The sequence below is a fragment of the Mobula hypostoma genome, chromosome 7, assembly GCF_963921235.1.
Source record: "Mobula hypostoma chromosome 7, sMobHyp1.1, whole genome shotgun sequence".
Taxonomy (NCBI): Eukaryota; Metazoa; Chordata; class Chondrichthyes; order Myliobatiformes; family Myliobatidae; genus Mobula; species Mobula hypostoma.
The window spans coordinates 158,814,049-158,841,517 of NC_086103.1; the positions used below are offsets into that span (position 1 = coordinate 158,814,049).

General features: G+C 43.1%; 1 long non-coding RNA gene across 1 annotated transcript in view; it reads left to right on the plus strand.

Annotated features, from left to right (window-relative positions):
• Positions 1-27,469, plus strand: part of LOC134349060 (uncharacterized) — an 81,390-nt gene that overhangs the window by 46,316 nt on the left and 7,605 nt on the right. The window contains exon 2 of the long non-coding RNA XR_010018575.1: positions 14,056-14,153. This is a non-coding gene — a long non-coding RNA (uncharacterized LOC134349060). The remainder of the gene's footprint in view (positions 1-14,055; positions 14,154-27,469) is intronic.

Below are 27,469 nucleotides of genomic sequence, written 5' to 3' on the forward strand. Positions count from 1 at the left end.
ACTCGCATCAGTATCTGGCACTACAATCTTGCCTAAATCAAAGTTGCCAAGGTCAGTAGAACCTCAGCATGCAGTGACACGTTGTGCCTATTTACTCTGGTTTCACACACAGCCTGATGCAGCTACACACAGATGTGGTCCTCAGGGTAAGTGCAATGTTGGGTACACTTTAGCCACTATTCTTTGCTCTTATCACTAGAATTTTCCAGCCATATACATGCAGTGGCCACTTTATTAGGTACACTTGCTTGTTAATACAAGTATCTAATCAGCTAACCCTGTGGCAGCACTCAATGCATAAAAGCACACAGACATGGTCAAGAGGTTCAGATCAAACATCAGAATGGGGAAGAAATGTGACTTTGACCATGGAGTGATTCTTGTTGCCAAACTGGGTGGTCTGAGTATCTCAGAAATGGCTGATCTCCTGGGATTTTCACGCACAGAAGCCACTAGGATTTACAGAAAATGCTGTGAAGAACAAAATAAAATGACAGTTCTGTGGGCAAAAGTGCCTTATTATTGAGAGAAGTCAGAGGAGAATGGCCAGACTGGTTCAAGCTGACAGGAAGGTGACGGTAACTGAAGTAACCATACGTGGCAGCAGTGGTGTGCAGAAGAACATCTCTGAACACATATTGAACCTTGAAGCAGCAGAAGACCACACTGGGTGTGGTCAGGACGGCATGTCTTTTGTCTCACTCCTGTAGTGCATAGACCAGAGCTGTATACAATACACTCATCATGGCCTAACTTTATGCAGTTTTGGCATGACCCCATCCCCACCCCTGAAGTTGTATGCTATATCTTGGCCAGTGAAGGCAAATATTCACTTTTCTCTACCTTCAGAGTTTGTAATGGTACAGAATGTAATATTTTAAACAGTGTACTAAATATGTTGTTAGTAATATGACCTGGTGATTTTCTGATTTTGATTTCAAAATGTATTCAACCATTTTTTTGTCCTTGGTTATTCGAACGCAATAATATTTGCTTGCTAGCTTTTCACACACAAAATGCTGGCAGAACACAGCAGGTCAGGCAGCATAGATGGAGAGGAATAAAGGGCCATCATTCCGAGTTGAGTTCCTTCATCAGGGACCCAGTGCCCACCTCCCATCTCCTCCCCTCCTGGTTGGATAACGGGCTTTGGAGGTTGGGGTGGAAGGAAGAAGGGAGACCCAGGTTTGAATCTCCAATCCTACAGGTCACCCACCTTGCGAGGTGATAGCTGCCAGAAGACTATTGAAAATGGATCTGTGTTATAGGTCTCTAGAGATATGTTCAATAGCACTCTCCAGGTCTGATGGACACAGTGTTAGAATTCTTTGAAAAAATAACAAGCAGGATAGACAAAGGAGAATTGGTTGATGTTGTGTACTTGGATTTTCAGAAGGCCTTTGACAAGGTGACACACACGTGGCTGCTTAACAAGTTACAAGCCCATGGAATTACAGGAAAGATTCTAGCATGGATAAAGCAGTGGTTGATTGGCAGGAGGCAAAGCGTGGGAATAAGGAGAGCCTTTTCTGGTTGGCTTCCAGTGACTAGTGGTGTTCCACAGGGCTCTGTGTTGGGACCGATTCTTTTTACATTATATGTCAGTGATTTGGATGATGGGATTGATGGGTTTATTATGAAGTTTGCAGATGATATGAAGACAGGTGAAGAGGGAGGTAGTTTTGAGGAAGTAGAGAGGCTACGGAAGGACTTAGATTAGAAGAATCGGCAAGGAAGTGGCAGATGGAATACAGTCTCGGGAAGTGTATGGTCATGCACTTTGGTAGAAGAAATGAAAGGGTTAACTATTTTCTAAGTGGAGAGAAAATGCAAAAATCTGAGGTGCAAAGGGATCTGGGAGTCCTTGCGCAGGGTTCCCTAAAGGTTAATTTGCAGATTGAGTCCATGGTGAGGAAGGCAAATGCAATGTTCGCATTCATTTCAAGAAGACCAGAATATAAAAACACGGATGTAATATAAAGCACTGCAGAGGCTTCACTTGGAGTGTTGTGTGCAGTATTGGGCCCCTTATCTTAGAAATGATGTGATGAAACTGGAGAAGATTCAAAGGAGGTTCACAAAAATGATTCTGGGATTGAATGGCTTGTCATATGAAGAGCATTTGATGGCTCTGGCTCTGTATTCACTGGAAGTCAGAAGAAGGAATTCAGAACCTCAGTGAAATCTATCGAATGGTGAAAGGCCTTGATAGAGTGCACGTAGAGAAGGTGTTTCTCATGGTGGGAGAGTCTAAGACCAGAGAACACAACCTCAGAATATAGGGGCATCCTTTTGGGATGGAAATGAGGAGAAATTTCACTAGCCAGAGAGTGGTGAATCTATAGAATTCTTTCACAGACAGCTGTGGAGGCCAATTCTTTATGTATATTTAAGGCAGAGGTTGAAAGTTTCTTGATTGGTCAGGGTATGAAGAGATATGGGGGGAAGGCCGGACATTGGGGCTGGGAGGAAAAATGGATCAGCCATGATGAAATGTGGAGCAGAGTCAATGTCAAAACCAGCATGGCTTCTGCTAGCTTCACCTGACTCAGGGGCTGTTGGTGGGGGCAGGACACAGATATGGTTTGGAAAAACCACTTCTCTAAAATATTCCATTAAAAAACACATCAGTTAAATTGCAACTGACTGGAGCTGATTTGTTAGGTTGGAAAAGCTCCTTCAACGTTCACTGCACCAACCTTATTTCACTGGAAAGCTGGCAGGCGCCAGATTAAGTCCAAAAAGAAAAAAATACCAATGCTTTTCTTTCCAAAGTAATGCACTTGGGAATGGGTGAAGCTCTGAGGAATTTCATCATAGATGTATTTCTGACAATCCCTTTCAAACAGAATTAGCAACATATGCTGACTCACCCAGAGAGTAATACACAACAGGTGTTAATTCCAAAAATATGACACATATTTTCTGATCACGTATCATGTTTAACGTAACACAGGCCTGGATTTTGGGGTCTTCCCATTCATGTGTGGCTGTTGTCTGTATCCCTGGACTTTGATCCGTGGTTGTCCTGTTGCAGGATACTTGCTCCTGTTACAAAAGTGCATTCAGTGGCCACTTTATTAGGTACACCCATACACCTGCTTGTTAATGTAAATATCTAATCAACCAATCATGTAGCAGTAACTCAATGCATAAAAGCATGCAGACATGGTCAAGAGGTTCAGTTGTTGATCAGACCAAACATCAGAATGGGAAAGAAATGTCTTATGGTCTAAAATGTGTTCTAGGTGACTTTGACCATCAAATGATTATTGGTGCCAGATGGGATGGTCTGGTCTCCTGGGATTTTCATGCAGATCAATCTCTAGAGCAGGGGTTCCTAACCTGGGGTCCATGGACCTCTTCGTTAATGATAAGGCTCCGTGGCATAAAAAGGTTGGGAACCCCTGCTCTAGAGTTTACAGAGAATGGTATGAGAAACAAAAAACACCCTTTAAGTGGGATGGGCAAAAATGCTTTGTTAATGAGAGAGGTCAGAGGAGAATGGTTCAAACTGACGGGAAGGTGACAGTAACTCAAATAACCACACGTTACTACAGTGGTGTGCAGGAGGTACCTAATAAAATGGCCACTGAGTGTAAAGTTATAGGGCCAGTTGATACAATAAATCAACAGCTATCTTTAATTGTATTCCTGGCATTTTAAGGTGGAAGCCCTGGCCCACTCCTGGGCATTGAGCGAGTTTGGCATTTGTTGTACCATAGTGAGGGAGTATGACAATGTTAAGAGTCCTGTCAGGCAGATGCAAAGATTCCATGCCTCTATTTCTCCGAGCATTAAGCTCTCTCTGGAGCTTTGATCACTATTTATGCCCCATTCAAACAGCATTAAAAAACGGTGACCTGGTCATTGGCAGATTGTTGGTTTTTGACTCTGATTGGCCCCTGAATTTTGCTCACTGTTGCAGATTCTGTAATTTACAAATTACTTCTTTGGGTATAAAGAGCTGTGGGCTGTCCTTAGGTCAAAGCGCTTGTTTAAATGCAGGTTCTTTCTGATGGGGAAAATGGCTACCTTTCCTGTTTCGATTCACCATTGTAACGGGATGGAAAACAATAGCTGCTACATGAACAATCATATCACCAAATGCTTTGTGGGGCAGCATTTGGGGAGGTAGTTCTCAATGTGTTTAGGATTGTGGCCCTGGTAACACAGAAGCATTCAAAAGAGCAGGAGTAGCACAGTCAAGTCTTTTAGTGGTAATATTTTTAGCCGTCAAATTCTTCAGCGAATTCTGTATTGGGCTACATCTTGCAAAGTAGTTGAATTTAACTATTTGCAAGCAAGCCTGTCAAATTGACAAAATAATCTTTACTGGCAGCTGTGTTTAACTAGGCCACGTTGTAAAATGAAAACACTGCCATCTTGTGTTTGTGTGAGGAGATAGTCTCAAGTTAAAGACAATTACTCTATCCTGCTTGGTCATTACCAAGTATTAAATAACAAAATTAATTTATTACGCCAACGAGATGGGGAGAACTGTTAGAGGCTGTGTCAGTGAACTGGACCTTTATTAACTTTGCCTCCAACTTTCACCCTGCCCTCAAGTTTGCCTGGTCCATTTCCGACACCTCCCTCCCCTTTCTAGATCTTTCTGTCTCTGTCTCTGGAGACAGTTTATCCACTGATGTCTACTATAAGCCTACTGACTCTCACGGCTATCTGGACTATTCCTCTTCTCACCCTGTCTCTTGCAAAAACGCCATCCCCTTCTCGCAATTCCTCCGTCTCCGCCGCATCTGCTCTCAGGATGAGGCTTTTCATTCTAGGATGAGGGAGATGTCTTCATTTTTTAAAGAAAGGGGCTTCCCTTCCTCCACTATCAATTCTGCTCTTAAACGCATCTCCCCATTTCACGTACATCTGCTCTCACTCCATCCTCCCACCACCCCACTAGGAATAGGGTTCCCCTGGTCCTCACCTACCACCCCACCAGCCTCCGGGTCCAACATATTATTCTCCGTAACTTCCGCCACCTCCAACGGGATCCCACCACTAAGCACATCTTTCCCTCCCCCCCCCTCTGCATTCCGCAGGGATCGCTCCCTACACAACTCCCTTGTCCATTCGTCCCCCCCATCCCTCCCCACTGATCTCCCTCCTGGCACTTATCCGTGTAAGCGGAACAAGTGCTACACATGCCCTTACACTTCCTCCCTTACCACCATTCAGGGCCCCAAACAGTCCTTCCAGGTGAGGCATCACTTCACCTGTGAGTCGACTGGGGTGATATACTGCGTCCGGTGCTCCCGATGTGGCCTTTTATATATTGGTGAGACCCGACGCAGACTGGGAGACCGCTTTGCTGAACATCTACACTCTGTCCGCCAAAGAAAGCAGGATCTCCCAGTGGCCACACATTTTAATTCCACATCCCATTCCCATTCTGACATGTCTATCCACGGCCTCCTCTACTGTAAAGATGAAGCCACACTCAGGTTGGAGGAACAACACCTTATATTCCGTCTGGGTAGCCTCCAACCTGATGGCATGAACATCGACTTCTCTAACTTCCGCTAAGGCCCCACCTCCCCCTCATACCCCATCTGTTACTCATTTTTATGCACACATTCTTTCTCTCACTCTCCTTTTTCTCCCTCTGTCCCTCTGAATATACCTCTTGCCCATCCTCTGGGTTCCCCCCCCCGTCTTTCTTCCCGGACCTCCTGTCCCATGATCCTCTCGTATCCCCTTTTGCCTATCACCTGTCCAGCTCTCGGCTCTATCCCTCCCCCTCCTGTCTTCTCCTATGATTTTGGATCTCCCCCTCTCCCTCCCACTTTCAAATCCCTTACTCACTCTTCCTTCAGTTAGTCCTGACGAAGGGTCTCGGCCTGAAACGTCGACTGCGCCTCTTCCTATAGATGCTGCTTGGCCTGCTGCGTTCACCAGCAACTTTGTTGTATGTTGGTTGGACCTTGCTTTGGTCTGGTCTCAATTTGTATGCTCAAAGTTCGAAGTAAATTTATTATCAAAGTATGTATATATTACCCTATACTGCCTCAAGTTTCATTTTTGTACCATATAGCCTACTGTATATTATGGGACTTCTTTATGTTGTAGCAACACATCGCTGCATGTGCTATTAGGCAGGTATTGATCTGGACATGTTTTCAGTTCGGTTTCAGTCAGTAAAGAACCCTGTTAACTTAGCTCCCGTCACCAGCGTTTTTATTTATAACATTGTTGTGTAACCAGGCCACATACACAACAAATTGGCGATGAGGTTAATGAACCTACATCGTATCGGAACGCCGTGTTTTAATTGATAACAACACTTGGAAGAAGAGCGCAAGGTATGAGTCAAGGCAGAGCGAGGCCGCGAGTCCGAAAGGAAACAGAAGCACAGCTGCAGGTCGGGAACGTCGGGAGACCAAGAGACACAGTCGGAGCCGCAGCACATCCAGCCGAGACCACAGCCAGCACTGGTCCCAGGGGCTGAGGGTCTGCCTGCCCCAAAAGGGAGATAAAAAGGAGCGACACACACGTCCAGATGGAGTGGACTCGTGGTGCTAGCAAAAAGGACACGTGAGTCAAAAAGGAAAATAAGGGGAGAACGGGGCTTAATTAACATAACAAAGATGGCGATGATTGGAACTATTACAGCATTTGATAGTGGCATTGAAAACTGGGCAACTTACATTGAAAGAGTGGAGTTATATTGTGAGGCTAATGGTGTTAACGATGAAAAGAAAGCCAGCGTCTTACTCAGTATTATGGGAGCAAAAACATACGGGCTGCTACAGAGCTTGTTAACCCCTGAAAAGCCAGCTGACAAAACGTTCAAGCAAATAGTGGACACCCTCCAACAGCACTTAAACCCCAAACAAATGGTGATTGCTGAAAGATTTAAATTTCACAAACAGAATCAGAGCAAAATGAAAGCATTTCTGAATATGGTGCTGAATTGCGCAAATTATCAGAACATTGTCAGTTTGGAGCTGGTCTATCGGATGCATTGAGGGACAGGTTAGTGTGTGGCATGCACTGTGAAACCACACAGAAGAAGCTCCTGTGTGAAAAAGACTTTACATTCGAGAAAGCGCTAAACATCTCAGTATCATTAGAAACAGCCGCACGAGGTGCTTCTGAGATGCTACAAAAATCTCTGGAATATGCCATAAATAAAATGTCACTGAACAGAAATGAAGGAAAGAAATGTTACCTTTGTGGGAACATGTCATGTGACCCTGATGACTGTTGGTTTAAAGACAAAGAATGCAGAAACTGTGGCAAACAGGGCCACATTGGCAGAGTCTGCAAAGCTAGTAAACAGCAGAAAAAGGACAAAATACAGAGAAACAAGAAACCCCAGAAAGGAAAATACAACAATGTGCACAAAATGGAGGAAAACAATTTTGATGAAAACGACTCAGACGAAAGTGAATTGTCTTGTCTGCAACTTCACAGTGTGAAAGATTAGATTAAATTATGAGGACACACAGTCCCCTTTTATTGTCATTTAGTAAAGCATGCATTAAGAAACGATACAATGTTTTTCCAGAATGATATCACGGAAACACACGACAAACCGACTTAAAAACTAACAAAAACCACATAATTATAACATATAGTTACAACAGTGCAAACAATACCGTAATTTGATAAGAACAGACCATGGCATGATAATAGTCTCAAGGTCTCTCCGAAAGTTCCATCATCTCACGCAGACGGTAAACCTCCAAGTTGGCGCTGCCAACTTGCCAATGCAGCATACTGGAAGCATCCGACCACAGTCCGACTCCGAGTCTGTTCGAAAACTCCGAGCCTCCGACCACCTCTCCGACACCGAGCACCGAGCACCATCTCTGCCGAGCGTTCCGACCCCAGCCCCAGCAACAGGCTATAGGCAAAGCCGAGGATTTGGGGCCTTCATCTCCAGAGATTCTCGATCGTGCAGTAGCAGCGGCAGTGAAGCAGGCATTTCAGAAGTTACTCCAGGTGTTCCTCCGTGCTTCTCACGGCTGTCTCCATCAAATCCGGATTGTGCACGGCCCCTCGTTACATATAATCGATATCATTCGGAACGGCCGTGCGCGCTGCGTCGCGTCACCATCTTCTCCTCCCTCCTCAGACAGATGATTGAAAAGTAATATGGATCACTCCACAAGTGGCAGGTGAGAGACTGAAAAAGGAGTTGGGCAAGGCTCTGCTTCCCAACTGAAATCGCAGAAACCAACCTCAGACCAGACCTGGTGCTATGGTCGACCTCACTCCATCTTGTTTACATCACTGAGCTTATAGTGCCCTGGGAGGATGCAGTGGAGGAGGCCTACGAGCGCAAGAAGCTGAGGTACGCTGAGTTTGCAGCCGATGAGCAACAACGTGGCTGGAGAGCAAGAGTCCGACCGGTCGAAGTAGGCTGCAGAGGATTTGTAGCCACATCAACATCAAGGATTCTCTGGGAGTTGGGAGTGCGAGGGAAGACACACCGACAAGCAGTCAAAGCCCTCTCCAGAGCTGCTGAAGAGGGTAGTCAGTGGCTCTGGATGAAGAGAAAGGATTCCATCTGGGCCCCCAAGTGAGTGAAAGGCATCTAGGGGGTAAGCCCGGGACGCTGGGATTCACCGCTGAACCCTCCGGAGGTGTCGTGGGCCTATCAGCGAAACCCTGAGGAAAGAGGGCGCCCACTTGATAACCCAGAAGATGCCATTGCTCACTTGGCCACCCCACAGAGTCTAGGCAGCCTGTCTCAGCAGTGCGAATAAGGGATATTAACATCTTGTCCGACATAACATACCTGATCTCTGTACACAACTACAAACGACTATTTTCTCACATACCTCTGAAACAAACTAAACTACTGCTAAAGACTTACACAGGACAGAAAGTGTGTCCCAAAGGTAAAATTAAAGTGACAGTGACCTACGGAGACAAAACACAGCAGCTGAACCTCTATTTACTGAAAAATGGAGGACCACCATTGCTGGGACGTGAATGGCTCAGGAAAATCCAGTTGGATTGGCAAACCATCAAGGTACTAGATGTGTCAGCAAAGGAGGGCAGCAAGGCTACATCTGAGAGACTGTCACAAATACTTGCTGACCCTGAGGAAGTGTTCATGAAAGGAATAGGAACACTTCAGGGCATGAAGGCAAAGATTGAGATTAAGGAAAATGCATGTCCAAAATTTCACGAAGCCAGACCAGTGCCATATGCAATCCATCCCACGGTAGAGGCAGAGCTGAAAAATCTGGAGCAGTTTGGGGTCCTGTCAAAGGTGGATTGGAGTGAATGGGCCACGCCTATTGTTCCAGTGATGAAGAAAACCTCCAGCTCAAATCCAGGAAAACCAAACAAGTTGTGCATATGTGGTGACTTTAATGTGACTGTTAACCCAGTTCTCCGCACAGTACAGTATCCCCTACCCCACATTGAGGACACTTTTACTTCCCTGTCAGGAGGGGAACATTTCACAAAAATCGATTTGACCCAGGCTTACTTCCAAATGGAAATCGATGAAGCATCCAAGAAATAAAAAAAGGAAATTGCCTTTTAATCTCACGAGACAGCATAGGCCATCAACTTTTTTTTGCTGTTGATGTTTCTGTAGCAGGCAATTTTTTTATGAGGTCGAGTTGCTAGCTCGACGCTCAACCCAGCACAGATGGAAAGCGTGCCAGGGAGCCGGCTGGATTCGAACTCGGGAGCCTTCGCTCCGAAGGCCGGTGCTGATGCCACTACGCCACCAGCCAGCCATCCAAGAGATACCTTACAATAAATACACACAAAGGACTTTACCAGTGCAACAGGTTGGTGTTTGGGTTAGCATCAGCTCCTGCAATCTGGCAAAGGGCGATGGACCAGGTCCTGCAGGGGATTCCAGGGACTCAGTGTTACCTGGATGACATCATTATCACCGGCAAAGATGACGACAAACATCTTTCTAACCTAAAACAAGTGCTCACCAGGTTACGAGAATATAGGCTCAGAGCTAATCGACAGAAATTGAGTTTTTCAAAAAGGAAATCTCATACTGTGGGCGTGTGATCAACAAGGATGGCTTACACATTACTCAAGACAAGATACTTTATACTTTATTGTCGCCAAACAATTGATACTAGAACGTACAGTCATCATAGCGATATTTGATTCTGCGCTTCCCGCTCCCTGGATTACAAATCGATAGTAAATATTAAAAATTTAAATTTTAAATCATAAATAGAAAATAGAAAAATGGAAAGTAAGACAGTGCAAAAAAACTGAGATACAGATCCGGGTATTTGGAGGGTAAGGCCCAGATCCGGGTCAGGATCCGTTCAGCAGTCTTATCACAGTTGGAAAGAAGCTGTTCCCAAATCTGGCCGTACGAGTCTTCAAGCTCCTGAACCTTCTCCCAGAGGGAAGAGGGACGAAAAGTGTGACTGGGTGGGTCGTGTCCTTGATTATCCTGGCAGCACTGCTCCGACAGCATGCGGTGTAAAGTGAGTTCAAGAACGGAAGATTGGTTTGTGTGATGTGCTGCGCCGTGTTCACGATCTTCTGCAGCTTCTTCCGGACTTGGACAGGACAACTTCCATACCAGGTTGTGATGTATAGAAGCGGTGCTTAAGGCACCACCACCTGAAAATGTGTCTCAGTGAGAACATATCTTGGTCTAGTGAACTACTATCACAAGTTCTTGCCTAACCTATCCACAGTCCTACACCCACTAAATGCACTATTACAGACAGGGACACAATGGAAGTGGACTGAGAGCTGCGAGAAAGCATTTCAAGAAACCAAAAAGACTCCTAACTTCAGAAGGGGTGCTCGCGCACTTTGACCCCTCCTTACCTATCCGACTAGTTTGTCATGCCTCGCCCCATGGGATAGGAGCTGTGTTATCACACAAGTTTCCAGATGGCTCCGAAAGACCAATAGTCTTTGCCTCAAGAACACTAACTTCAGCTGAACGCAACTATGCACAGATTGACAGAGAGGCCCTAAGCCTCGTGTGGGGAGTCAAGAAATTCAGTCACTACCTGTATGGCCAAAAGTTTACCCTGTTGACTGACCATCAGCCTCTTGTGTCAATCATCAATCTAAGAAAAGGCGTTCCAGTGATGACAGCACAAAGGCTGCAGCGATGGTCCCTTTTCTTAGGAGGTCACAGGTACGACATTGAACACAAGGGGACCAAGCAACACGGCAACGCAGATGGTTTGTCACGTTTACCACTGCCCACTTCTGAGGTAACTACGCAAATGGATTCAGCAGAGGTCTTTCACACAACAATAGCTGAACAATTACCAGTAAAATAAACAGCCTCATTGAAAGGGAAACACACAATGATCTTACGTTGTCAAAAGCGTATGACATCACGGTAAAGGGATGGCCAGCGTGTGGTAACGCACTGTTTCCAGCCTTCTCAGCGAGGAAGGAGCAGTTGTCAGTGTGTCAGGGAACAGTAATGTGTGGCTCATGAGTTGTGATTCCTCCCAAGCTACGTACCAGAGTGCTGAAGGAACTGTACGAGGGGCACCTGGGTACCGTGAAGATGAAAAGTCTTGCCTGTGCCTATGTGTGGTGGCCAGGCATCGATAAACAGATTGAGGACTTGACCAAGAACTGCTCTGGATGTCAAAAGATTCAGAACACACCATCACAAGCCCCTCTCCATCCATGGGAGTGACCCTCATCCCCATGGCAACGAGTGCACATTGACTTTGCTGGATCATTCACGGACTCTATCTTTTTAATTGCTGTTGATGTACATTCCAAATGGCCAGAGGTCATCAAAATGAAAACAACCACATCGGAAAAGACCATTACGGTTCTGAGGACCATGTTCGCCAGGGATGGCATACCAGAACAATCTGCACAGACAATGGACAACAATTTGTCTCCGAAGAATTCCAAGTTTTGTGATCAGTGATGAAGCACGCCATGAATCAAATCCTGAATGCTCAGGTGGAAAGCACAACAACACCTTACCCTGAATTCCCCGGATATAGAAGCAAACACTCCTGATGTGACCCCATCAGCCTCATCCACAGATAAGCCCGTCATCAGTGCTGAGGACCCACCTGATGTACCTGTGGAGACTATTTCCCCAAAACAAACGTTTCAGGGCAGACGTTACCTGGAGAGAAGACCTCCCCAGAGACTTGAGTTATAATTACTAAAATAATAATTATTATTATGTTACTTTGTCATAATTTGATATTATTAAGTTGCTAAGTAAACAATTGGTAGGCATTTCTATGTTAAGGGTACACATATTTGTTTAGCGTAGTGCCCCAGAAAAAAAAGTTGATACACTATTAAAATAAAAGGGGAGGAGTGTACTATATAGCCTACTGTATATTATGGGACTGCTATTAGGCACGTATTGATCTGTATGTGTGTGTTCAGTTTGGTTTCAGTCAGTAAAGAACCCTGTTAACGTAGCTCCCGTCTCCAGTGTTTTTATTTATAGCTTTGTTGTGTAACCTGGCCACATACACAACAAATTTCTTGCAGGCATTTACAGGAAAATTAGAAATGCAGTGGAATTTTACAATAAGCTGCATATAAACAAAGATTGACAGACACTAAATGTTGCAAAAGGAGGAAAACTGTGCAAATGAAAATAATACTGAGAACATGAGCCACAATGAGTCTGTGTAAAGGAGTCCGTAGGTCATAGAATCAGTTCAGACTGGTGGTGAAAAAAATTATCCACACCAGTTCAGGAGCCTGATGGTTGTAGGGTAATAATGGTTCCTGAACTTAGCGAGTGGGTCTTAAGGCTTCTGTACCACCTGCTGAATGGTAATAGAAATTAGGAGAGAGCTTGGCCTGGATGGCAGGGGTACTTGATAATGGATGCAGCTTCCTTGTAATGTAATCAAAGGTGGGGTTGGAGGGGGAGCATTGCCTGTGATGAACTAGGCTGTGTCCACCACTTTCTGGAGCCTCTACTGTTTTTGGGCATTGGTGCTTCCATACCAGGCTGTGATGCAACCAGTTAGGTTACGCTCCACTCTGCCTTGATAGAGGTTTGTCAAAATTCTGGTGACATGCCAAATCTATGCAAACTTCTAAGAAAGTAGAGGTGCTGTCATACCTTCTTTGTGATGACATTTGTCCGGAATGGCCCCAGCCCATGGAAACAAGAACAATTTTATAGATGATTTCAGCTGAATGCAGTAGTGGTGTAACCATTAGTAACTGCTGGAAGAATGCAAATGGTAATATGGTGTAAACTGTAAATTCCTCAATGGGTTAGAGGAAGTGCTGATGTTGAGATCAGCTGTTTTCAGTTGTCAATACAGCTGTCCTTCCAGTCATGCTCTGCACTGGACATCTCCTTCAGACATGGCTGCAATTCTCTGCTCCTTGTCAAAACTGCAGATACTGGTTGAAATAAAAGTGCTGTAAACTGCTATATTTTATAACTCCAAAACATAAAAACTAATTGAAAGCAAAACAAGAGAGCCAGGAATTTGAGTCTAACTTTGTATTTTTTTTACTTTAAGTGAGGTGCATGCTATGACATGGTGGCGTGACTCATTTATTGAGATATAGTGTGGAATGGGCCCTTCTGATCCTTCAAACTGTGTCCCCCTTCAACCCCCGATTTAACCTTAGCCTAATCACAGGACAATTTACAATGATCACTTAACCTACCCACCTTTAGACTGGGAGAGGAAACTTGAGCACTGGAGGAAACCCATGCAGCCGCAGGAAGAATGTACAGGCAGCGGCAGGATGACGTATGCCATTTCCGTACTTTTACATAGAGTGTAACCCTCAATGAATTATTTACAGGAACTAGAATGCTTAATGAAACAATATGCTTGCAACATTACTGAAATATTAAATACACAACAGAAATAGCCAGCAAGTCAGTTGGCAATTATTGAAGGAGACACACGGGAAATTTATCAGAACAAAAAACCCTTCATTAGAACTGGGCAAGAGAGAAACTAAGTGCAAATTGGGGGACAGCTTTGAAGAGCTCATGTGTTCAGCCCACAGGATTACATCTAACTTTTTTGTTTCCTGCCACTTTAATTCCCCACCACATTCCCACCCTGACCTAACTACTTCTTGCTTTGTTATAACCAGGTTCAATGCAAGCTTAACAAACAACACCTCATTTTCCTTGTGGGTATGTTGCAACTTACTGGACTCCATACCAAATTCTACAACTTTAACTACAAATGGTGTAAGTCACTTCTCATTTGTATCAACACTGGTCAGTTCTGCTGTAAATCACACAGTTATAATATTTGTTCAGGTTTTCCTCTCTCCTCTAGTATGGTCTGGCCTCTTAAGCATTTTCACCAGCTCTCCTTTTTGCAGCTTTTACATTCTTTAGTTTGTTTTCTCCCTCTGAAGCCACCAACTCTTGCATTCCTTTGAACACACTCTTACCACCTCAACTGCTCATATTGACCTGCCAATTAGATAATGACATCCTGAGTTTGTCACCGAAGTGACTTTGACGTTAACCCATTAGATACTGTATGTTACTTTTGTCCTATTCATCCCTCCCCTCACTCTCTATAATTTCTCCCTCACTCAGTTCTCAGGAAGGACCTTTGACCTGAAACTTACTCCTTCTAAAGATGCAGCCTGACCTGCTGAGTATGTCCTGACTTTTCTGTTTTTATCACTTTCATTTTTATTGGGGAATCCATACAAATACCAGTATTGACACAGGGACTACTTCTCTATTGACAGTGTGAAAAAGAATGGCAGCAAGGGATTGAATTAACGTTGGTCAATTTAGATACTTTAGAAACATTGGAGAACAGTTCTTCCTAGGCTTTTCTGCCTTATCTTTTAATTAACAAATTCTGAATGTTTCTGAATGATTTTGAATGAATTATTTAAAGTTTTGAGCAGCTTTGACAGCCAGCTTAGCCTAGCCAGCAATATTTTACTCCTCTGTATGCAGCGCCTACCCTGCTCCCCACTTCCTGTCTGACTAAAAAGACTCCCCTCCCCTCCCTGAACTCACTGCAATGGAGTCACTTTGGGATTGAGACAGAGCTGCACTATACTGTACATTCCCAGTCGTGTACACTGACCAAATGGTCAGTGTGAAGCACAGGTGGTTGCAGGTTCTGCATTAATCAGTGTAGAATCCAATACGTTATGCTGAAGCTCTCAATAAGCTTTTGCTGTGGCCACAAGTGGAATTCTGTCCCCATTTCTGAGCATTTATGGGCAGTATGTGAAATCTTTAGGGAAGCTACAGAAACACTTACTGGAATGGTTCCAGGGATAAGAACTATTGTGTATTTAATATTTCAGTAATATTTGAATAATAATGCAAATATATTTGATTAAGCGTTCTTTATTGTTTACATAATGCATTGTTGGTTATATGCAAAAGCATGTAAATAGCATACGCATCATGCCACCACATCATAACTGTGCACCTCACTAAAAGTAAAATTGAAACTAGGTCACACATCTCCTGGCTCCATGTATTTTTTTTTTCCCAATCAGTTTTATGTTTTGGATTTGGAGTTACAGAACATAACAAGGACCTTCAGTAAGACAAAAGGAGAAGTATTCCTTCGAGCAGAGAAAGCTGAGGGGTGATTTGTTAAAAGCAGCAGGCTAGTCAAAGTGAATAAACAAAATCTGTTCCACTGGCATAAGAACTGAGAAATAATAGACATACACTTAAGATGTCCTTGAAATTCTAATGAAAAGCCTGACCTGAAATACTATTAACAAGAGACTGTGTGGAAACTGGAGCAACAAACAATCTGCTGAAGGAACACAGTGGGCCGAGCAGCCTCTGTAGAAGGGAAGGAATAGTTCATCAGCACTGATTTTCATCCTGAAATTTTAATCTTGTTTCTCCTTCCAGCACCTTTTGCTGTTAATTCATATTTCAAAAGAAATTTAAAATGTAGTGGCATGGCTAATAAATAAACCTTTTCTGAGCATGATGGGGGAAAAAAGTCAACTTCATATGGGCTCTGAAAATAGAAGTCAGCTTTACATGAACTCTTTAGCCTGGTACAAAGAGTGGGACATGACAACCGCAGCCAATTGTAAGGGCTGCTCAATCTCAATGAGGACTCACGTTGCTAAAGTTAAGGATTTAAAAGGGTACAATAGAACAGATGTATTCTGCCTGCCTGACTATGGAGTGAATGAGACCATGAGCATCCCAGGCAGGAGTGCATCAGAAAACCTTCTGGAAGACTAGAACAAACTGCATGAATGACGGGCACCAAGGAGACTGGAAGTGAACATCCTTGGAAAGACTCATTACAAAAGGAAGACCCTGAGTTCAAAACTCAAGGAAGACTAGCTCCATCGGAATGAGCCTGGCCACTTCATCTCGCATTGGTAGTTTTTAATTCCAGACCATGGATCTTGTGGTTTAATGTTATGAGTGACATGTTAGAATAACAGATCAATTAAAATAATTGGAATGCTGACATGTTTAAGTAATTGGAGCACAAATAAAGTTAACATGTACTCAACCTTAGTTTGGGAATTGTTTTGTTCAACTGGCCAGTTGATAACCTAAAGAGGTAACAGGGTCAACAAAAAAGAGAAGCATCAGGGAAAAATAGTAAAGTCAACATGAGGAAAAACATTTTTGGTCATGAAAGAATTATGATCTGGGACTCACTGCCTGAAAGAAAGATGGCAGGGGATTGAATTATGGTTTTCTGAAGGGAAATGGACAAGGACATGAGGAGAATAAAAAGTGTACAGCTATGGGAAAATATGCATTGAAGGGGATCAAATGGGTTGTTCACACAAAATGCCAACACTGGGTTGTAGGGATGAGTGTCCTTCTTCTGTGCTATAATGATCCTATTTAGCATTGTTACTTGTGCATAATGTTACTGGTGATTTTTTTTTAACCAAAATAAGCTTTATTCATAGTAAAAAATTAATTTTCAAGAATTAATCATGCAATTCTTAAATTCACAGACGATGTGTTAAGTAGTATTCAATTACATTTCTTGGAACCAATAGCACTGTTGCTAGCAACACACATAAAAGTTGCTGGTGAACGCAGCAGGCCAGGCAGCATCTCTAGGAAGAAGTACAGTCAACATTTCGGGCTGAGACCCTTCGTCAGGACTAACTGAAAGAAAAGCTAGTAAGGGATTTGAAAGTGGGAGGGGGAGGGGGAGATCCGAAATGATCATTGTTGCTACTCATGTAGCTACCTGGGATGGTATACTACCACAATGATTGAGGGGATTCCTCGTCCATGCTGACACCTCCCTGTCCAGCAGCAGAAGAACCCTATACCATGGTATTACACCTTTGCACCAAGCTTCAGTGAGTCTCTCAATGGTGTTCTTTTCTTATTATCTAAAAATAAACCTCACCCAACCTGGCCTCTTACTCTACAGTAGCAGAAGAACATGTCATTGGTGACTGTTTTAATTTGAGCTGCTGTATAGGAACCTGTCTGACCTTTTTACATCCCCTTAAATCAGCTACATCAAAAGTCAAAATGAGAAAAGTGCAGGTGCTGGAAATCTGAAATAAAAACAATGGACTCAGTGGATGCATTGCATCAGTGCAAGTAGAATTAATATTTCAGATTTAAGACTACATTAGAAAATACAGTAAAATTATGTTGGATATGAAAGCAACAACTTTTGATCTAATCAAATTCTATGATGGTTGAATCAAATTTAAAATATGTTGAGTTTGCAATGAAAGTCATGCTTAGGTTTTCTGGAAATGAGTGACCGTGTACGTTTCAAAATACAATTGATTACTGATCTGGCGAAGAATGATTTTCCTCAATTCCATGAGGCTTTGATGAATTCATGTGACTAAACTCCATGCAATAGCAGTGACTGCTGCCTTATTACTAGCTAGCTTAGCTGGTTGGAGAGGGGAGGGGAAGGGAATGGAGTTTTAAGGCTTCTGCTAATAGAACCTGACGCAACATTGAATTGAGCTGAGTGTGCACAGAAGACTGAAGACACACACTCAACGTCTAAGGAACATCTTCTTCCCTTTCACCATCAAATTTCTGAACAGACCGTGAATATTACCTCACTTTCTTTATGCACTGCTTATCTATTTTTTTATTTCCTATTGTAACATCGTAATTTTTAATGTATTGCACTCTACTGCTGCTGCAAAACAGCAAATCTCATGACATCCTGCATATCAGTGATAATAAACCTGATTCTGGTTCTAATGGTCTTTACTTAACTTGGCTCAATGGAAGTGATACCACAATTAATTCACCCTCCTGCAAATAGGACTAATTGTATTGGGTGATGAAAGAACAAGGGCTACCACAGTGGGTTGAGGCCTTTGTCTGAATACTAGGGTTTCTAAGCTCACTGGCCTGAGGGAATCAATTCTACAAATGTCTACCCTACATCAGGGTAAATCTCTGCGAAAAAAAAATCTATACTTTCTGAGGAAGCGACATGATTGGCTTTACTTAATCACTCCATTCACCGAAAGAGAACAGTAGGTTGTAGCTTACTTGTAGCTTGTTGTTGTCAGCAGGGGGCAGAATAGAGTAGAGGAAAAAAGCCATGAATCCATATTTTCCTGTCAGCTATAGCATGGAAGATTATGACAAAATCATATTTATGAACTAGACTTTATGCCATTTAATGTAACACGGGGAATATTTCAATCTTTGCTCAAGATTACTTGAACAATGAAGCAAAAGCTAAAAATATTTCGCATTTTACTACAGAGTGAGGGGTTGTTATTGTTGTTTCCCTTCCTCTTGCTTTTAGATTAATTATTCATCAAATTTCTTGCTTTTGTAGTTCAATTTATAAACATGAAATGTAAATGAGGTCTATAAAAATTGCAAATATGTTTAACATTCAATACAGCCAGTTCACTCCGTATTTCTGAGTCCACAATTATAAAGGTGTCTCCCAACCACGTCTGTGATTGAAATCATAGAATTGAAAGCACAGAAGATGACTATTCAACCCCTCCTGTGGATAGAACTTCATCAAAATGACAAAGCTATGCTCATCGCCCCTAATTTCAGCAGATCCTCTGATGAAACTGTCTTCACTAACCGGTTCCAAAATGATTGGTGAGGACTTGCAGTTAGGGTCTCCCTATTGCAAATCCAATGGAAAGTTTTGACAACAACAGGAATTCTGCAGATGCTGGAAATTCAAGCAACACACATCAAAGTTGCTGGTGAACGCAGCAGGTCAGGCAGCATCTCTAGGAAGTTTTGACAGTAGGTTTGAATGCGACGCCCATCATTCTTCTAAACACTAGTGAGTACAGGCTCAGACACATTAAATACACTTCATATGTTAATCTTTTCATTCTGGGATCATTCTTGTAAACTTTTTCTGGACCCTCTCCCATATTTTCACCCTGTTCCCAGTTCTGAGGAAAATTTCTCAAACAAGACATTGGTTTGAAGGGAGACTCCCAAATGATACGAGAAGCCCACAAGACAAATAAACAGACTTTGACAGAATACATTTCCATAATTAGATTTTGTCTTCATTTACCTGAAAGCAATTCACCTGTAAGATCCAAACATTAGGTCCCCTTGGTCACTGTTCCATGTTCCTTTGTTTGATAGTGACACAATTATAAGAATCGAACTTAGCACTTCATTACCTAAATAACTCAGTTACATGCCAGATGGGGTAAAGGCTTCCTCCACCGATTCTCACCACCAGTGAAGCAGAAAACACAGCATTCCTCTCTGAATCCCGAATTCATACCACCACCACCCAACGACTCCGAGTTGATAAAGTGGGTCTATACTTTAACATATTATGAACATTTCAAACACTTGGAATAGTAGTCAATGTATTCTGACCTGTGAATACTGGATCAACAGAAATTTTCAAGACTGAGTTTAAAAGGTTTTTGTTAGAATAAAGTATAAAATGACAGTGAATAAATGGAGCTGAGGGACACCAATGGGTTATGATAAAATTAAGTTGTGGAGTAAGTGAGAGGACCGGCTCCTATTTCAATATTCATGTGTGCCTCACTCCTAAAGCTATAAAGGGAAATCTGTGTTCTTTATCTGTGACCTACGAGGACAGTGATTGGAGACATCAACAGAACGACGAATATAATGTATAATAATAGAAGTTCCATTCAGTCATAAAAGGCATGTAATTGATGCAACACTTCTGACTCAGTTTGCTCGTGTATTTGCTGGCAGAAGAGTAACATCCTTGAGGGAGATCATTACCATTTTGTTACAGCAGGTTACGTGCTGAACACCTGCTATTATTTCTCGTTGTTCCATTTTAGAATCTCATCACATTGATGCAACTGAGCTAAAATAGTAACATCTGGACAGTGTGGAGATTTAAGATCTGCAGACTCAAAGCAAAATTTACATCCTTATGACTGATGTAATAACTGCAAAGTCCCCATGGCCTTTGATTTCTGAAATGTACGGGTAAACTTAGTTTGACTTATAAAATTATGAGAGGCGTTGATGGAGTAGATAGAGTCCCTTTCCCAGCATAGAAATGTCAGGTAGCTTGAAGATGAAAGGGGGAAAATTTAAGGGAGATGTGCGAGGCAACTGTATTTGTACAAGCATGAAATGCACTGTGAGGACTGGTGGTGGAAACAGGTATGATAGTGACATTTAAACAAGCACATGAACAAGTTGAGCAGCTGGATGGAATAGTTTCATTTGGCATCATGATCAGTACAGACATTGTGAAATGAAGGGTCTGTTCTGTGCTGTACAGATCTACATCTGATTATAAGGAACTGATGAGATTAGATCAATAGGCCCAAGTCTCAGAAGAACTGTTCAAAGAATGGCGGATTACTTACTTACTTGGGTTTTGGAGTTCATGCAGTATTCCAAAACCCCAAAACAATGTTACATCAATATTTGTTGTAAGGCATCCTTACAGAATCAGGCTTATTATCGCTGTGTTATATGACATGAAATTTGCTGTTTTGTAGCAGCAATCCAGTGCAAAGGCATACAATTACTATAAGTTACAAATTAAATAAATATTGCAAAAAATAAAGGAATAGTAAGGTAGTTTTCATAGACCGTTCGGAAATCTGAAGGTAGAGGGGAAGAAGTTGTGGATCTGCAGCCACTTGTGATCCTGTGCACTGGAGCCTCCATACAAAGCTATGATGTAGCCAGTCAGAATGGTCTCTGCTGTACACCTATAGAAATTTGCAAGAGCCTTTGTTGGCATAACAAATCTCCTCAAACACCTCAGGAAGCAGGACTTCTGGCGCGCTTTCTTTTTGATTGCATCACCGTATTATGCTCCAGACAATTTCTCCAAGATGCTGATGCCCAGGAATTTGAAGCTATTCACCACCCTTTCCACTGTTGCCCTCTCAATGAGGACCGCTGCATGTTCCCCAACTTCCCCCTCTTGAAGTCCACATCCAATCAAAGGTTCAAAGGTTCATTTTATTATCAGTTTTATAATGCAGGATACAACTGAGATTTGTCTTCTCCAGATAGCCATAAATACAGAAAAACCATAGAAGTAGTTGAAAGAAAAGACATCAATCCCCCCACCATACGAAAAGAAAAAAGAAACAGAGACTCACAAACTTCAATTCTGCCAACACCTCCCTCACACAAAAACAAATCATCCTCATGGAGAAACAGCAACAAGACCATCAAACCTCCAAAATCCCAGCCTGCCAATCGGCAACAAGAAAGAATGGGCAGGAACATGACAAAAACCATTGAACTGAAGGAGACCAATATGAACTTCAGTTAGTTTGAACTACAGTCCAATTCATAAATCTCAGAATTTCCATAACATCTCCGAGAGCAACTGCCCGAACCCTCAATTCTTGAGACTTGCTGACATTGAGTAGTTGCGGCAATACCACCTGATCAGCCAATCTATCTCACTCCATCTGAGATCTTACCAACAATAGTGGTGTCATCTTCAAATTAATAGATGGTGTTTGAGCCATTCTTAGCCACACCGTCACGAGAGTAGAGAGAGTAGTGCAGTGGGCTAGGCACACACCCTAACAAGTTGTTTGTCAGCCAGCAGGAGATGTTATCACCAATCCACACTGATTTGTCTCCCAATGCAGAAGAGGATCCAGTTGCAGAGGAGGTACAGTGGCTCAGGTTTAGAAGAGAGAATGATAGTATTGAACACTGAACCGTAATTGACAAGCGGCAGCATGATGTATGTTTGGTAGGTGCTCCAAAGCTGTTAACCTGTTGTGGTGGTAGGCAAATTGCATGGGGTCCTGGACCTTGCTCAGACAGGAGTTAATTATAACCATAACCTACCTCTCAAAGCACTTCATTACAGTATATATGAGAACTGTGTTGCAGCCTGCTTCACCCACCCAAGGAGAAAAGTGTAGGAGGCGGTATGTGGTCCTACAGGGTCTTACCTTTGTACAGTTTTGTTGTGATCGCAGGGCCCTGTTGGACATTGGTAACGTAGAACACTGCGAGTCTAATTTACTGGTTCATTGCAGAGACCAACACTGGGGGATCTGTGTGGCCTTGGTTGCTGCATAGACTGGGCCCTCATGCCTTGGGCTCATCTGTCGTGGCCACTGGGGAAGGAAGTCCTGGAGCTGGCTATGCAAGGGAGAAGGTGGGTGGGTAGGGGAGGGGGAGATGAAGTGAGATGCTGGGAGTTGATTGGTGGAAAAGGTAAAGACCATAAGACCATAAGACATGAGAGCAAAATTAGGCCATTTGGCCTATTGAGTCTGCTTTGGGATTCAATCATGGCTGATCCTTTCTTCCCCTCCTCAGACCCACTCTCAGGCCTTCTCCCCATAACCTTCGATGCTATGCCTTTATCAATTCCTGCTAAAACATTGTTTACATCTACATCATTTATTATTATATTGTAATTTGTCCTTTACTGTGTCTATTCTCTTGTTTATTAATTATTATACTGTCTTGCCTGTTTTGTGCACTTTATGTAGTCCTGCGTAGGCCTGAAGTCTAGTGTAGTTTTGTGTTGTTTCACATAGTCTAGTGTAGTTTTGTGTTGTTTTATGTAGCACCATGGTCCTGGAGGAATGTTGTTTCATTTTTACTGTGTACTGTACCAGCAGTTATGGTTGAAATGACAATAAAAGCAACTTGACATGTCCAATCAAGAACCCATCAATCTCTGCCTTAAATACACTCAACTACCTGGCCTCCTCAGCCTCCTGTGGGATTAAATTCCACAAATTCACCACCCTCTGGCTAAAGTAATTTCTCCACATCTCTGTTTTAAATGGATGTTCCTCTCTTCTGAGGCTCTACCCTCTTGTCCTAGACTCTCCCACCATGGGAAACATCCTTTCCAGATCTACTACAAATAGGTCTTTCAACATTTGAAAGGTTTCAATGAAATTCCCCCTTGTCTTTCTAAATTCCAATGAGGACAGATCCAGAGCTATCAAATGTTCCTCGTATGATAACCCTTTCATTCCTGGAATCATCCTTGTGAACCTCCTCTGAACCCTCTCCAATGTCAGCATATCTTTTCTTAGATGAGGAGACCAAAACTGTTCACAATACTCAAGGTGAGGCCTCACCAGTGCCTTAAAAAGCCTCAGCATCACATCAACAGGAATTCTGCAGATGCTGGAAATTCAAGCAACACACATCAAAGTTGCTGGTGAACGCAGCAGGCCAGGCAGCATCTCTAGGAAGAGGTGCAGTCGACGTTTCAGACCGAGACCCTTCAACTTTTATGTGTGTTGTCAGCATCACATCCCTGGTTTTTGTATTCTAGACCTCTTGAAATGAATGCTAACATGGCATTTGCCTTCCTCACCACCGACTCTACCTGCTAGTTAACCTTTAGGGTTTTCTGCACAAGGACTCCCAAGTCTCTTTGCGTCTCAGATTTTTGAACTTTCTCCCTGTTCAGAAAATTGTCTGCACATTTATTTCTACAACCAAGTACATGATCATACATTTTCCAACACTGTATTTCATTTGCCACTCTCTTGCCCATTCTCCTAATCTGTCTAGGCCCTTCTGCAGCCTACCTGTTTCCTCAACACTACCTGCCCCTCCACCAGTCTTTGTATCACCTGCAAACTTGGTAACAAAGCCATCTATTCTATCATCCAAATCATTGATATACAGCATAAAGGGTTGAAGAATAGGAGAGGAGAGAGATACTTACCTCATCTTAACACACTGGTACCAAAATATTGAATGGCATTTTGATGGAATACATATGTTATATCCCAGCAAGCAAGCTCTGTGAGGGATCAGAAAATATATTGCCCAGAAGTTTAAGCTCATGCTCACTCCAGTGTTGAAAGTCCAGCCTAATGCCCCTGCCTCTGACATAAATTCTTTCAAAGTCAATTAGCACATTAATTTGCAGAATTAATAGTTTTTAAATTAATCTGGAAATATAAAGAGGGAAAGGGAACATGAAGCTGATTGACAGGCACAGAAATCTAACAGGCTGACAGAGAAGGAAACTTACCATCCTGATATAGTTTGGTCTTTTTGTAACTTCTATCCCACATTTTAACTGTGCTCAGAGTTGTACAAACTGTTCCAAAGACTAATATTGTGAGAAAACCTCAGTGACACGCAGTAGAATGGTTCAAGTGCAAGTGGAAAAAACTCCAAAGCATGCCAATAAAGGTCAAGGTGTAGAGTGAGGTAATTGGGAAAAATGTACATAATTCACAACCACCGACATTGAGTTGGGGGTTTCACTTTAAGAGGCTGGTCTGACGTGATGACGTTATTACATAAGGATTTTTAGTGCACTTTTGTGTTTAGGTTTTGGAATTCAATAAAATGTGTTATGGGTTTCATCAAACATGTAACATTTCACTTTGTGCTATTTGCAAAAACCTGCATTGGTGATGCCAATGTTCTAGGACAATTCGGAGTTTTTGACCACGTCGGCCAATGCAGTCGCTTCAAAACTGCTGGAGTTTTGGGAGGAAAATGCTTGGTTTGTAAAGCCGAGGCTCAGTTCGCTCTGCGAGAAATCACCACTGACGACACCAGATTCTACTATGTGGTAGCATTGCTCAGCAGTTCCACAGCTGTGAGAGTGGTGAGTCTGCTTGAACACGATAAATACCTTTTGATGAATACTCATCTTTTACAGACTTTTGGACGATTGGAGTCCGAGCGCCCCATACAGCTGCTCTCTTTACCTGGTCTCGGCGATGCTAAAGCCTTTGGAGCTAATGGACCACATACTGTCTCTCCTGGGAAATCACCATCCTTGCTTAATTTTTAAAGAACTCTTCATGCAGCAAATGCCTCATGAAGTTCTCACAGCCCTTGCTAATGCACCCGTGATGGACTTTAGGGAGCTTGCTAAAATGGGTCATAGTCTACACTCAACCAGGTGGTGGTGCATCACACCTCCTCCTTTCTCTACCTCAATAAGTGCGGTCAGCAAGACCCCCAACAGAAGGATGCCTGCGGCTGAAAAACGGACGACGCCAGGCCTGTGTTCTTACGATGCTGGCTTTGGTACAAAGGCTAGGAAGTGCCAACTGCCTTGCAGCTTTGACAGTGCCAGCACATCGGGACATCAGAGGTCTGTGAATTGATATACAGGCAGCCGTAACGAGTGCCAGGTGATTTCATTCCTGAAGCCACGACTGCTTGTTTGGCCCCTCAACAGAGTTCCACCATCCTCAGTAAATTCAATTCCTTTTCACCATTCCTACCTCCCATCACTGTACAGCACTCTTAGGCTCCTGTTGACCTACATTCCTTGTTTGTTTTGGTCCGCAACGATGCTCAGCAGCGTTCCCTTAGGCCCCTTTACGATGGCCATTTCCAAGTTTGGAATAGGGAGAAAAGACTTAAATTATAGATAAGAGGGATAAACCTGAACACATTTTGGTAGATCACTTTAAACTGGCCCACCAAGATTTGGAGTATTCCACGGCCATGCCCCTCCCGTCATGCCATGACTATGATGCAGTTCCTCCACCCATGGAACACAGGACCCCGAACCAGACAGCTCGTCAAAGCCCCAGGCAGGCTCACAATGCTGGTTTTAGTGAATTCTAGGGTGGGGAGGGGCTGTGTAGGGTAACGTAATTGGGAGAAATGTGCATAATGCACACCCCCCCCTACCCCTGACATTGAGTTGGGGTTTCACTTTAAGAGCTGGTCTGATGTGATGACGTTGTTAGGTAAGGACTTCTAGCACACTTTTGTGGTTTTTACATAAGGATTTTTAGTGCACTTCAGGTTTTGGAGTTAAATAAAATGTGTTATGGGTTTCATGAAACATAAAGCACCTCATTTTATTTTATTCGTGAAAACCTACAAAGGTATCCTGGAAATGGATTAAAATACAAAAATATAAAACTGTTGCATATTTTAAAAACTGAGTGTAGCATGTGGTATGATTACTGAGTCTCTGGTGTACTGGCTTTTTGGTTTAAGAGTCTACTCCCTACGTTAAAGAATATTCTGTGTTATGTGCCTTCACAAGCATCCACAGTTTGCCTGCAGCCACTACACATAAAGCTTTCCCTGCCCTCCAAATAAATCAAGACGTTTGGCCAAGCATGCCATCAACCTTCTGTTATCCAGATAATTCTCAGGTTTGCTCTGGATAATGCATTGCCAGGCTATTCTGCAAGTGACGGCAAGAAACTGCAGAGAGCTGTGGACACAGCTCAGCACATCACAGGAACCAGCCTCCCCTCCATGGACTCTGTCTATACTTCTTGCTGCCTCATTAAAGCAGCCAGCATAGTCAAAGACCCCACACAACCTAAATATTCTCTCTTCTCCTCTCTCCCATTGGGCAGGATACCTGAAAGCATGTGTCAGTAAGCTCAAGGACACCTTCTGTCCCATTGTTATCAGACCGTTTCATGGAACTCTTGTACAGTAAGGTGCACTCTTGGCCTTACAATCCACATCGTTATGATCCTGCACTTTACAATTTACCTACCCTGCACTTTTTTTGGTAGCTTTTCCACTTTATTCTTTATTGTTATACATTATTCTAGCAGAATTCATGTGGAATGATTTGTGCACGACGAGCTTTTCACTGTATCTTAGTACATCTGTTAGACACGAGGCCAAGTGATTAAGGAGTTCGTCTAGTTATCTGAAGGTTGCTAGTTCGAGCCTCAGCTGAGGCAGCGTGTTTGTTCCCTTGAGCAAGGCACTTAATCACACATTGCTCTAGTCTTTGCGAGGAGTGGCGACCCACACAGACTTCCAATTTGCGCCTTGTAAGGCATGAAAATGCCCAATGTAGGCCTCTCATGGTCTGAGTCGATGTTCCCTCCCCCCTTAGTACATCTGACAATAATAAACCAATACCAATTTGAAGGAAACATTGAATTCTCTAGTTTCAGGTTCTCAAATCTCTGTCCCTTTCCTCTTTACTCCATATCTACCCAGCTCTTCCTACATTCACACCAGCCCTTTCTCTCCTTTCTCCTCCTCTGCCCTTCTGCCACACATCCCTTCCACTGCTTCCCCTCCCCAATGTCCCCATCTGCCCTCCTCACCTCCCCTTTTTGATTCCATGCTCCAATATGCTCTCCTATCAGACTCTGGCATCTTCAG